The 13,300-nt window shown below is 37.7% G+C and overlaps 1 non-coding gene across 1 annotated transcript; it reads right to left on the minus strand.

The window, feature by feature from the left end:
- Positions 1 to 3,221: 3,221 nt before the first annotated feature.
- Positions 3,222 to 3,332, minus strand: LOC128249337 (U6 spliceosomal RNA). The gene has a single exon (XR_008265433.1). It is a non-coding gene; the product is annotated as a U6 spliceosomal RNA (small nuclear RNA).
- Between the last annotated feature and the right edge of the window lie 9,968 nt (positions 3,333 to 13,300).

Raw genomic sequence — 13,300 nt, forward strand, 5'->3', positions numbered from 1 at the left:
GTTCTTTGTTTATCAAATCCCACCCACACCCAAAGGCCCCCCAAGCGCCCCCATACTAATTGTTCCTATGAGTGGTATAAATTGTATTTTTGCCAGCTGTTGGTTCAAATGATGGTATTTATCAAATTTTAATCAACGTTACTTTCTTTTGAAGGAAATAAAAAAGAATTTGGACACCATAATTCTTTTGTATCTTAATTCGCGGTGACTTTCAATTAAGGTTCGTGAAATGTTTTTTGGTAAAATCTTCAATTCAGAAGTTCCGGCTCCTATTCATTTATATCACTGAGTTGTTTGCATTGACCATCGTTTGTCTTTTGTTTGTTTGTTGAAATAGTTTTTTGTTGTTGTTTATTGTATTTTTGTTGTTTAACCAACTAAACCTCTATGGCGAAAAGTTTATATTGCATTGTATGTAATTAGGATATACATATATCTGTATGTGCGTATGCGTATGTACGCACGTATACAAATATGTTTTTATGCCAAGTTACAAATAAAAGCAATTTAACATTAAAGTGAAGGGTGACTCGATATTTTGCAGTGAAGTACATGTTTATTAAACTTTCACTAGAAAAAGGTTAAGTGTCTGTCAAACAGTCGGTCGAAAGCAAGTAGAAACTCGAAATCGCTATCAAACGTGTAGAAGTTTAGTATCTATCTATCTATCTATACACACTCATATACATAGTCATATATATATATATATATATATATATATATATATATATATATATATATATATATATATATATATATATATATATATATATATATATATATATATATATATATATATATATATAAACATGAATGCGTATATGAGTGTGGATAGATAGAGAGAGAGAGAGAGAGAGAGAGAGAGAGAGAGAGAGAGAGAGAGAGAGAGAGAGAGATAGTAAACTTCTACAAGAAATAGTTTGACAGTGACTTCGAATTTCTACTTGCTTTCGTCCGACTGTCTGACAAACACTGTTAACATTTTTCTTGTGAAAGTTTAATAAACATGTACTCCACTGGAAAGTATCGAGTCACCCTTCACTTTAATGTTAAATTTCTTTTATATGTAACTTGACATAAAAAAACATTAATATGTATGTATATAAACACACAAACACATGCATATATACATACAAGTGTGTGTCTATCTATCTATTTTATATATATATATATATATATATATATATATATATATATATATATATATATATATATATATATATGGCTACACTAATTAACTTAACTATCTATATCCCTTTGAAGAAGTCCGTGTTTTGTATTCAGCCATTCACAGCCTTTTGGCATTTGGCATTTTGCCTAGCTAGTTAATCATCAAGATTAATACACGTGCGTAGGCGCGAAGGTTACAGATGTGTAGGTGACATGTAGGTGTGTATGAATATATGTAACTGTGATACACTTAAGGCTGTTCATTGAAGGCGTGCAGGGCAGCGACGGACGTCATACACCGATTTAGACAATTATCTTTGTAAAGTTATTAGTGCTTGGAAGGAATAAAATTTATAGATTAGTTGTAACTGTGTGTACAGCTGTTACGGAGCATCTTAGGAATTTTGTAAACAAATTTATTGAAATCAAGGAAATGACAATAAGAAAATATATAAAACAAATATCTTGCGTTTTATTTTGAATTAATTAGTCACAACATATAGATAATAATGTATGGTTTGTCACTCTTATGTATAAGGGAAAAGCAATGCTGGATTTAGATGACGAGAGACCGTGGTCTTAACTTAGCCTTAACTTAAGGGGCTACCCCCAGTCTTTACTCCCATAACTAGAATTATATATACACCTTGGTCAGAGCCCCTAGGTTTCGAGACCGTATATGTAGATTGGTAAGAGGAAGAAAGGAAGCGATCCCTAATCCGAAAACTTGACCTAAAAGCTTGTAACATAGTGAAAGTCGTCGAAGGTGGACAGTATTTTATATTACACCCACACATAGGTGATAACTTTTAGTTTCTGGAAAATGTGTTTAAATTTTCTTTCTTTTTAAACAAAGAAGAAGCGTGGCTAAGTGGCTAGTGTTCGGCACATGGTCATAAAGTTGTGGGTTCGGTTCTTTGGACAAGCGGCGCTTCATTCTACGTTACTCCAGTCTGTTCTGCTGAAAATTGAATAGTAAGTTGACTGTTGGTACAACTCTCGCTCTCTCTCTAGCTGTCACTTCTTTCGTGTTTCCCTGGTTCGAGGGCGGTGAGCACTAAGAGGTTATCAATATCTGCTCACAGCTACATAAACTACCAAAAACAGGTAGCGAAAGTGTGGTACAAGCCACCAGGTCATACCTGGTTGCGAGTGACCGCAAACATTTCAACGAAGGACTTCTAAAACCAAAATCAACTTGGTATTAAATCTCTGGTGCGGCAAAATAACATCCTAGATTCACCGTTATTGACACTCGCTGTGCATCAGTCCAGACAACAATGGTAACTGTAAACAAACGGTAGAACATTAGCGATATGAACACACCATTTTTATTTGTCTAAAATCATAATTAATGATCATGTAAAATATAGGAAGGTTGTTTTTGTATCTTGTATATAGTTTTTGTTTATGGTTGTTGTTTTTTACTTGTTTCAGTCATTAGACTGCGGCCATTGAAGAATTTTTAGTTTAATGTATTGACCCCAGTACTTATTTTCTTTTAAGCCTAGTACTTATTCTATCGGTGCCTTTTGCTGAACCGCTGATTTACGGGATCGTAAACACACCAAACACAGTTGTCATGCAATGAGGAGCGGGGACAAACACACACATCCACACACATCCACACACACATATAAATATATGTAGATAGATAGATAGATAGATAGATAGATAGATAGATAGATAGATAGTTAGATAGATAGATACGAGACAAACGCTCAAGATGTTATCTAAATAACATTTTGAGCGTTTGTTTCCATTTTCCATTATTCCTAAGTTCCTCAAAACAAGTCTCACTTCTCGGAATTAGCTCCCACGCAAGTGTGAGTACTAATTCCTTGGGCGCTTATGTGACATTTGGTTACCTTGTAACTGTCTCTCTGGATGGTCTTCTTTCAGTTTCCGCCTATCAAATCCACTCACAAGGCTTTGGTCGGCCCGAGACTATAGAAGAAGTCACTTGCCCATGGTGCCATGAAGTAGGGCTGAACTCCGAACCATGTGGCTGGGAAGCAAGTTTATTACCACACTGCCACATCTGCACCTAAAATAAGAATGACCGTTTTATGAATTCGTGTGTCATCCTTGTATAGGGGCCATGCTAATCCTCTCTATGTCGTTCCAATTTTAGCTTATGTACTGCCGGGACATCCGAGTTCCATAATCTAACACCAAGCTTTTGTGTAAACGTTTTACATAATTAGTAGTTGTTGTTGATAATAGCGGTGCATTGCGGTGCCCATAATTAATGCTTATTAGTGAAAATTATATCAACTATGAGACATGAACGTACTTAACTTGTCCTGACTAAAATTCGTTCATTCATTCATTGTCATTCATTCACTCATTGCTATTCATTCATTCATTCATTATCATTCATTTAGTCTTTCATTCATGAGAAAGTAGTTCCTCTCCGAAAGAAATGCGTTTGAAAACAAAATCACACATTTAATTCATAAAGGTTAGACAATGATTAAGTTATTTTTTGCTTTGTTGTTATTGTTGTTGTTATTGTTATCATTATTATTGTTATTCAGGCAGAATCGTTAGCACGTCGGACAAAATGATTATAGGCATTTCTTCCGGGATCAACTTTTGCCTTTCGTTGTTTTAGGGGGTCGATAAAATAAATACCAGTTAAGCACTGGGATCGAGGTAATCAACTAGCCATTCCTCTCAAAAGTTCAGGCCATTTGCCTATAGTAGAAAGAATTGTTGTTGTTGTAAAGAACCACAGCAAGTTGTTTCACTAGGAGCGACATTGTATGAAGCGATAGGTCTACGGTTCAAATCCAGACGATTTCTTATATCCATTATAAGAACACTTAAACACATTTTCTTCGAAAAAGTGTACTACACGAAATGCTAGTACACATTAACTTATTTTACGAATTGTTGTTGTTGTTGTTGTTGGTGGTGGTGGTGGTGGTGGTGGTGGTGGTGGTGGTGGTGGCGGCGGTGGCGGCGGCGGCGGTAACGGCAGCGGTGGTAACGGCGGTGGTGGTGGCGGTGGCGGTGGCGGTGGTGGCGATGGCAGTGGCGGTGGTGGTGGCAGCTGCCCACGCAGACTTTCGCTAACTCCTTCGTACTCCACATATTTCCCTATTAATTATTAAACAACCTGATCTACTCACTGACTTGTTGAGTACTGCGTTAGGTATGTGCATTATGTCATTCCCCTTTGTTTAACGGATTGTAGGTTTTCTTTCTCATGTAGCTTGTAAATGTAAACACTTGAGCCGATCGGAATGAAGCCTTTACTAGTAATCATTTCTACCATAGGCAAAAAGGCCTGAAATTTGCGGGGAGGGGCAAGTGTATTACATCGACTCCGGTGTTCATCTGGTAAGTCTTTCAACCCGAAAGGATGAAAGGCAAATCGATCTCGGCGGAATTTGTACTTGGAAGGTAAAGACGGAAGAAATGCCGCTAAGCATTTTGTCCAGAGTGCTAACAATTCTGTCAGCTCACCCAATGGCTTTTCATATAGGTATTAGGCCGTACATTTTATTGGTATTAGGCCGTACAAATGGCTTGCACATTTATTGGTATTAGACAGTACAAATGGCCTGAACTTTTGAGAGGAGTGGCTAGTTGATTACCCTGACCCCAGTGCTTAACTGGTACTTATATTATCGACCCCTAAAACAACGAAAGGCAAAGTTGATCCCGGAAGAAATGCTTATAAGCATTTTGTCCGACGTGCTAACATACATAATTAACGTCATAATTAACGTCAGAACTTTCAATTATGAAAGGTGAATTCGGTTCTAGTAAGAAACGAGCTCAATACAGCAGCTCATTTATTTCGGCGCCTTGCTGTTTCTGCCGGACTTGTCACTCTACTAAGTGTCTCTAATATAAGTACAAGGCCAGAAATTTAGGGAGAGGGTTAGTCGATGAAACCAACTTCAGTATATGACTGGTACATTATTTTACCAACTCTCAAAAAATGAAAAATTAAGTTGACCTCGTAGATAAGAGAATTTGAACTTGCAACGCAAACAACCGACAAGTCTTTGTTTGGTATGCTAACGATTCTACCAATCGACCGTGACGGTACTGCTGTGATTTAGATAGTGATGATTTCCAACAATATCTCAAGCCCCTAAGTCAATAGGTGCATAAGATGGTTTAATCTACTCTAGAACACAACGAGAGACGAAGAAACGAAGACTTTACTTTTGGGAGTTCTGAGTAAGGCCAAGATTAGTGGACAGTTGCCTCTTGAATGGTAGTATGCAGGCCAATGACTAAAAAGAAAAGACCAATTTTCATCTTTTTCGAGCCAATCAAATAAGTACCAGTTAAACTCTGGGGTCGATGTGACCGACTTACTCCTCTCTCCTGAAATTGTTGGTCTTGTGCCAAATTTTGAAACTATTATTATAACGGTTGAAACTTTAATGAAATCCATAAGTCCTAAAAATCAAATTAAGCCAATTCCTGCTGTTTCTCTTGCATGATTTATTATCTTGTCTCAATTTTTATACCCCATCTGCTCTAACAGCACCCAGCTGTCTCCACAGTTGTTATTTCTTACCTCTCTCTATATACGACAACCATCTTTAATAACGCCTTTTATAACCTGATTATAACAAGTTTCCGCGAACCTTCCAAGTCAGTATTGCAGTTTTTGAATATATATATGTATGTGTGTGCATGTGTGTTTGTGCAATACACATACACATATATCTACATACACATACATTCACATATGGTAAAGACCTCTTTCGGTCATGAATGACCTTGGTATTGCAACTAGAATGTTACCCTCTGAGGCACGCATATATAGGTTTCTATATACACATACATATATATGGGGGGCGTCTGTGTGTGTGTGCGTGCGTGTGGGGGGGGGGGGTGAATAGAACAAATAAGAGAAGTAAGGAGAGAGAGTAAGTTGTTATTTCACTCGTTTAGAGCTGTTTCATAATCTTGTTAGTTATATGATAGATATTGCACTATCATTCACATGTATACAAAATATGGAAATGAATATGTATGCGTGTGTACACCCATATAAACAGGTGAACTGCGAAGTAAAGCTAACAGACTAATCTTCAGAACGATTCGATGTTTTGGGCTACCATGACTCTTTCTGAAGATCAATCTGTTCGTGTTACTCGTCAGCACACTTATGTATACGGGGGCGCACGCACATATATATTTATATCTATTAATGGTTTGTAGGTACGTCATATCTCGTTATGCAATAAGATCTCATTGTTTGTTTACATCTGACGTCACGTATACGAAATGTAGCAACAAAAATATCTGTAGAGACAACCTTAACAAAGTAATGTAAAAGTGCACTGCTAGCACAGTAGAACGTGGTATTGACTTATAAAAACGTTTAATATACTTCATAAGATATTATGGTCGCTTAACGAAATACCACATACCTACAAGTCTTTAATATTTATGTACCGACTTCCAGGAATGCGTTTAATATGTAAATTGGTATATTCAATAGCTATACACCGCTATATATATAGTGAGTATTTAAGCAATGTGTTCGAGGATAATTAATGGGTTACATGGGTGCTGATGAAAGGGCAAAATCCCTCCGAAATAAGGCATATACGCCTATTACCCATTTTACATCTTCGACCTCATCTGACGTCTAGTATACGAAACGTAGCAACAAAAATCAGTGCTAGCTATAATTTCTATAGAATATCTGCAGAGATAACCTTAACAAAGTAATTTACATTTTATATACGCGCGTCTTCGTCTCTTATATACGTGAGAATGTCGATGTAATATCTATTTTATAAGAAACAAGATTAGGAAATAGCTGTAAACGAATGGGATAAACATCTGTTCTCTCACCTCACTTGTGTTATCTGTTCTATTCATATGCATTCTCTCCGCCATTATAAATCCCGGATTCAGAACAACGCTGAGGTTTATCCTAAACTCAATTACGGTCATTCTTGTAAGCCATGCACTCGACAGAGAGCTTAATGTAAGATCTGTTTGATTCTTTGAATCCGTATATCTATATCTATAAGAGAGTTTGTATATGTGTATGTGTGTGTGTGTGTATTCCTTATTCATTCCAAAACCGAATATTTTTGACGTATGGGATATCAAAAGGTTCAGTACTATTTCCACTACCAACTAAACTTTATTTTCATTCACATATTTGCATTACAAAAATTTAACATTATAATCTTTTCCATAAGTCAACTATCGTAAACATTTTATGCGATGACGACGACCATGACATCACATTTTCTATATGAATGCGTATCTTCAATGACATCCATCATTACGACACACACCTTCATTCACTCACTCTATCTCTCTCTTTCTTTTTCGCACGCACATGCACGTACACATACACACACACACATCCATTTCATATACACATACATATATCTTTCACTTTCTCATCTCCACTTTTCGCTTTCTCTTTCCTTTGAATTTCTTCTCTCTTCAAAGCATAAACAAATAAATCTTTACGAAATGAGTGAGAGAAACACAGAATGAGAAAAAGACGGAGAGACAAGAGAAAGAAACGGAGACAGAAAACAAGTTTCTATAGGAGAAGATGAAAGACAGGGATAGCGGGTGAGAGAGAAATGCTGGTGTTTCATACCCTATGTATGTAGTATATTTGAAAGTGAAAGAAAGCCGACAGAAAGTTGATACTGTGAGTATGTTCTACATGAAAGAAAGCCGGTACAAAAACAGGGGGAAAGCGGGAAAGAAGGAGACGCTGAGAACCCCACAAATGAGATCGGGGTCATTATTTTCAGGTCATTTTCACTTTCGTCCCATGTTCCACGCGTGCGTAGAATTAGGCATTATCTCTCTCTTTCAAAATCTCATTATAATGTACGGATACCTTATGCTGTCAACATATTACAACCTCACTATATTTCCTTCTTTTAGAATTAAGAAAGGTATGCAAAAACAACTTCCTTCTGTTATTTTTTTGCTGTCCGCTGAATTGCTGCTCTAATCTTATGGAAATTACCTTTTCCCATTCTGTCGTTCCTGTTTGAGATGAACGTATTTCAAAACCTGATCTTCCATTTAAACTTACAAGGAAGTTATCTCAGAAATCCTGTTCTTCACCTTTTGTTTCTAGCATGTCGAGATGACATTTGCGTCCATCACCCACCCACCCTTATTTCTTTCCTAAATTTCCTCACATTCCTATGTTTTCCATACAGGAGATTTGCATTTCACCCGAAAGCAGGTAGCTGATAGGTGGCCGACGAAAAATTAAACTTTCAAAAGCAAACTATATTTCCCGTATTCGTAAATTTTCATCCACGTGGATAAAGAACAAAATTCGAAAAACAGTTAAAAATTAGGAAATTTCAATGGGGAGGGGTGAAATTATCATTGTGAAAACATCATTTCTGGGTAAAATCATATTAACCTCTTTTTATTCGATGAAAGAGTACATAGTTTGTGATCCTTCTTAAGAACGTAAATCACTTTCATGCAAAGTGTCCCTCCCCACCATCTTCGCTTCTGGACAAACAATAACTTCTATTAAGTCAGTAATCCACTCCACTATATATCAGCTGACAGAATGCATTACGCTTATCAACACCGAACATAGCCAAATCATTCAGAGTTTACCGCTTCTTCTCATAAAAACGGTATACAAATTGACATGAATTTTTCCACATCTATTCATTCGTTACTAAAAAATGAAATTATCCAATGCACAACTTCAAATTGCTATGTCATCCATCTTATACGTTCCTTAATCATTCGCTATTTTCAGCCATGCCACCAAAACGAACACATTCTAATTTATCTCCACAAACAAGGACCGCAAAGAAAACTGCCTCTATTCTTGTCCAAGAAAACTCACTTTAGCGATTCCCAAATGTGCATTATTTCAATGCAATCCCCGACGGCAGGAGTTCTGTTCCAAACTATACTTATTGTCTGGTATGACTGCACGATGGCACACTGTGGTGCATTAGAAGCCCTAGTTAGATCACAAAGGGATATTAGAAACAATACTGCTATTATTAGGGGTGCGGGCTTAACTGTTGTCCTCACAGGGGATTTCCGTCAAATATTACCAATCATACCACGGGGTAGACGAGCTGACGACATCTATGTGTGTCTGGAGTTTTCACTTCTGTGGAGGTTTGTTCGTCAGCTTTCATTAAGCAACAATATGCGAGCTCATCTCTACAACGACCCCTCAGCTGAGGAATTCTTTCATCAACATCTACAAATTGGAAATGGCGCCTTGCCGTTGAATAACACCCTGCAACAGCATGTACTGCAATGTGGGCACATAGTGTCTGCATTGGTCGAGCTTAAAGAAAAGGTATTTCCCACATTACAAGACAACGTCAAAAACATAGCATGGTTCGCAGAGCAAGCTTTTTTAGCACCTTAGAATGAAAGTGTTGACAAAATAAACCATGAACTCCTCCACATTCTACTTGGAGATGTTTCAACGTTTGTCTCCATTGATACTACCATCGACGAACATGCCGCTGTTAAATATCTAGTTGAATTTCTCAACTCACTACAACCCACAGGACTGCCACCGCATAAGTTGTTCCTAAAGAAAGTTACACCTACATGCACTTGAAGAAATTGGACCCACCACGACTATGCAATAGTACAAGATTAACTGTAACTACAATGACAAGTCATGTCCTAGAAGCCACCATTATTGTCAGCTGCCATCGAGGAGAGATCGCATACATTCTACTCATTCCCCTTATTCCCTCAAATGTGCCATTTTAATTCAAGCACCTCCAGTTTCCAGTGCAATTGAGCTTCACTATGACAATCAACAAAGCCCAGGGTCAAAATTGTCGGTCTCAATTAAAAATTCCCTGCTTTTCTCATGGACAACTATATGTCGCATGCTCTCAAGTTAGCAGTGCAGGTGACTTGTATATCTATTCTACCAACACTGGACTTACGCAAAACATAGTTTACCCAGGAGTATTGTCGGCTTCACTAAACATATGTTGAAGTGTGCAGTCTACCCAAACATTACAAAGATGATGCTTTTCACAATGAAGCATCTTTCTTTCCATGTACCTTACTTTCTATATATATATATAGCTGTAATAGCGATAATAGTGGTATGCGGTATTAGCGATAATTACACCACAGCTGGAAACTGATTGGTGATGAAAGTAGGAGATAACCCCTTACCTTTTACCCTTATAGCCGACTGGTGGTGTAGCTAAAGGACGACACAGCCGGAAGCCGATGACCAGCGGCAAAGGGGGATAATCCCCGTTGTTTCTATCTATCGTTTCCCCTTTCATATATTAAAGAGGCCATAGACCAACAGGTCTTAGGGTCTGACGATTAGCCATAAAGGTTACCTTTATGGTGAGAAACCCAGGGTAACACTATAAACCGGCCTTCACCAGTAATAAATATGATCGCTAAATCCACAAGTTTGTTTATTCTCTCTCTCTTTTTCTCTCTCTCTTTTTCTTTCTCTCTCTCTCTCTCTCTCTCGCTCTCTCTCTCTCTCTCTCTCTCTCTCTCTCGCTCTCTCTCTCTCTCTCTCTCTCTTTATTTCCCTGTGTTCCTTCCTGTTGAAGAGCGTAGGCTCGAAACGTAAAAGACTTTCTCACTTTCCCGAGCGTCAAATTAATACACCTGCTTGTTGTTTACATACCTGTCTTCGTCTTTTGCTTTTCTTTAAATTTCAACTATATATATATATATATATATATATATATATAGCAGAAGGAACAGAGTGACTCAAGGTCCGAGAGTTCGATAAGTACCAGTGCATGGAACTCTCGGACCTTGAGTCACTGTTACTTCTGCTAAATATTAATAAAAATATACATACACTTATATTTTGAGTTCCATTTTTCCTGTTTGCATCAATATATCTGTGTGTGCGCGCGCATGTGTATGTGTGTGCGTGTATGTGTATAAAACTAAACGGACAGCTAGATAGATAGATAGATAGATAGATAGATAGATAGATAGATAGATAGAATGAATGAGATATAACAAACAAACCAATTCCTTCTCCTTCTCCTTCTCCTGCAACTGCAACGATCTCTTTTCGCAATTTATGGTCACACCTTGAAGTGATCTTTAGAATTTCTGCTACTTACTTTTTTAAAAAAAAAAGACGTTAAATACCTCTTGTTGACCCAATTACGAAACGAAGCTAACAGTCTTAGATCTCTACTGCAGAGAACTAATTATTTCCTTTATTGATGGTGGCAATCAAGTTGATGTTATTGCTTACGAGAGGGTCAAGTTGAATTCATAGACATTGCATACTCAACGATACGATAATTTATGATAAATTGGAGAAAACAACCTGTTTAGTATCATTATTATTACGATCATCATCATCCTAATCATCGCTGTCTTTGTTGTTGTTAATGCTGTTTGTTTGGTTGTTTCTCCTTCGAAATCAATTTTAATACACTGTAACTTCTTGTTAATGTAACCTCATTTTTAGCAAAGGCTGTCACCACCACTACCATCATCACTCCCACTCCCATTCCCTTCCACTCCTCTCATTTCTATGTGCGCGCGCACGTATGTATGTATGTATGTATGTATGTATGTATGTATGCGTGTGCGTATATGTCTGAGTGTATGTGTAAGAATATGAGTGTATGTGTGAGAAAGAGAAGCCCAGTCACTTTCCAAGCGTTCAAATGTCTGCGTATGTGTATGTATGTATATTTATGTGTGTGTCTGTGTGTATATATACATACACATACACACACGGACACTTAGACACAGACACTTAGACACAAACACATACCACATAGTATTATTGCATAACATTTCTTTAACCGATGTTGGCATATCAGTATGCACGTGTCCATACACGCAAGCACGCAAACACGCACATATGCACTACATACATACATGCATACACACAACACGCTCATAAGAAACTCATAATTCAAGAAGCTAAGGCCAATTACGTAAGGGAGAACTCAATAATATAAGATTGAAGTAGCGACTCCTTTGAATAAACAATGCGTGTGGTGTGGTGAATGTGTGCGTGTGCGTGTGTGTGCGTGCGTGTGTGTGTGTGTGTGTGTGTGTGTGTGTGTGTGTGTGTGTGTACATTGGATGTGTGAAGCAGGTATGAAGGAGTGGTTAAGTTCACTTCGTTATCATGAGATGTCGGGTTCCATCTTCCATCCCAACTCTCAGCAATATGATGCCTTCGCTCTTGGTGTTTTACGCTATTATTTTCCTGATCCTTACTTCCTAAATACTTTATGGAAATCATTTATTTCATTACATTTCTCTCTCTCATTTTCTGTATTTCACTCACAGTATCTCCCCACCCTCTCTTTATCTATCTATCTATCTATCTGTCTGTCTGTCTGTCTGTCTATCTATCTATCTATCTATCTATCTATCTATCTATCTATCTGTCTGTCTGTCTGTCTGTCTGTCTATCTATCTGTCTGTCTGTCTGTCTATCTATCTGTCTGTCTGTCTGTCTATCTATCTGTCTGTCTGTCTGTTTGTCTGTCTGTCTGTCTATCTATCTATCTATCTATCTATCTATTTATCTATCTATCTATCTATTTGTCTATCTATCTGTCTGTCTGTCTGTCTATCTATCTGTCTGTCTGTCTGTCTATCTATCTGTCTGTCTGTCTGTCTGTTTGTCTATCTCTTTCACTCTTTCTCTTCATTTTACTCTCCATCAAATATCCTTTTCTGCTCTCCTAACAATATTAGAATAGTCAAAGGCAGCGAGCTGGCATAATCGTTAGCACGCTGAGCAAAATGCTTAGTGACATTTCGTCCGTCTTGACGTTCAAATTCCGTCGAGATCGATTTTATCTTTCGTCTTCGGGGTCGATAAAATAAGTACCAGTTGAGAACTGGAATCGATATAACAGACTTCACACCTCTCCCGAATTTGTTGACCTTGTACTAAAATTTGAAATTAGTATTAGAATAGTTAGCAAGGCGGCGAACTGACAGAATCATTAGCATGCCGGGCAAAATGCTAAGCGGCATTTCGTCTGTCTTTACGTTCTGACTTCAAACTCTGCTGAGGTCGACTTTGCCTTTGATCCTTTCGAGATCGATAAAATAAGCCCTAGTTGAGTACTGGTGCGATGTCACCGACTTACAAATTGTTGCGCTAGTTCCAAAA

Source organism: Octopus bimaculoides, chromosome 13, assembly GCF_046866305.1.
Source record: "Octopus bimaculoides isolate indiv1 chromosome 13, ASM4686630v1, whole genome shotgun sequence".
Lineage (NCBI taxonomy): Eukaryota > Metazoa > Mollusca > Cephalopoda > Octopoda > Octopodidae > Octopus > Octopus bimaculoides.